The sequence below is a fragment of the Bison bison genome, unplaced genomic scaffold, assembly GCF_000754665.1.
Source record: "Bison bison bison isolate TAMUID 2011002044 unplaced genomic scaffold, Bison_UMD1.0 scf7180017855059, whole genome shotgun sequence".
NCBI lineage: Eukaryota > Metazoa > Chordata > Mammalia > Artiodactyla > Bovidae > Bison > Bison bison.
This window is the reverse complement of record NW_011485632.1, coordinates 4,745-6,081: the sequence shown is the minus strand read 5'-3', so window position 1 is coordinate 6,081 and position 1,337 is coordinate 4,745.

Genomic DNA, 1,337 nt, shown 5'->3' with positions numbered 1-1,337 from the left:
TGGAGTCAGTCTGCATGGGTTCAAATCCAGGCGTTCTGTTCTCTAGCTCTGTGAACTTCGCACATGGCTTTCTCTCCATGCCCCCACAACCTTTCACTCCATCCATTGGTTTCCTTATTTCTGAAATGGGCTAAGAGTACTTACCTTCTATGACTGTTGTGTGGATTAATTGAGTTAGTATATGTAAAGCATTTAGGACAAAATATGGCACCATAAACCTTCAGTAAATGTTAGTTGTAAAGAGGAGGAGGATGAGGAGCAGCAGCAGCAACAGTAACAGTAGAGAAGAAGGGTCAAGAGTGAAGTATTGTGCCCGGATAGTTAGGCCTTGAAAACTAGATAGGATGGCAAATATGGAGGCAATTGAAGATTATTGGTCAGGTAAGTGACATGGTAAATATGGCACTTTAGATAATTTGGCAGCATTTGCAGCCTAGATAGGTTGGAAGGAGACCAGGTTGGGGCAGTGATCCAGACATGAAAGAGTGTGCCCCTGTATTGGGAAGGTAGGGTACAATAGAAATAGAGAAGAAGGGACAGATAAATATGTGTGATATTTGGGGGGGGCGTTTATTGTGAAAGCAATAGTACAGGAAATTAAAAACAGAATAAAAGGTATCCTAATTCTTACCACCCTAACACCCTGATTGTTTTCATTTCCCTGCCAGTCTTTATCTATAGGTATAGAGGATTGGCAGGGGTCTCATGATTATAATAACTGTGTAGATATAATTTTGTGTGTCCTGCTTCTCTTGTTTCACTAGGCATTTCTTGGTAAACAGTTTTTCCTGTTGCCATAAAGGCTTCCTCAGTAGTTATATATTTTAATGGCTGCATAATATTTCACCAGCTTAATGTGCTCTAATTTGCTTAATCATTCCCAAATTGGTGGATAATTAGGTTTTTTTCCAATTTCTTGCTATTATAAAGTAATGCTGCTGAAAAATTTTGAGCAGCTATAACCTTTTTCTAATTTTGAATTATCTCATTAAAAACAATTATACAGAGTTGCGATTACTAGTTAATAGAAAATGAACATTCTTATTGTTCTTGATTTATTTCCCAAACTGCTTTCCCTGAAGGTGTTTTACTCTGCCATTAGCAGTATATGAGAATACCAGTTTCCTGTAAAATTTGCCATCATGGAAAATTTTCTAATGAAGTAGGTTTAAATGGTACCTATTTTAATTTTAATTTGCTTACTTGTATTATTCTGTTTTGAAAATTTTTCATGTATTTAATATTTGCATTGCTTCCCATGTGAATTGTTGGTCCAGATTATTTGCTCACAAATACATGACAACTTTTGAGGGTAAAAAAAAAAAAAAAAAAAAAAA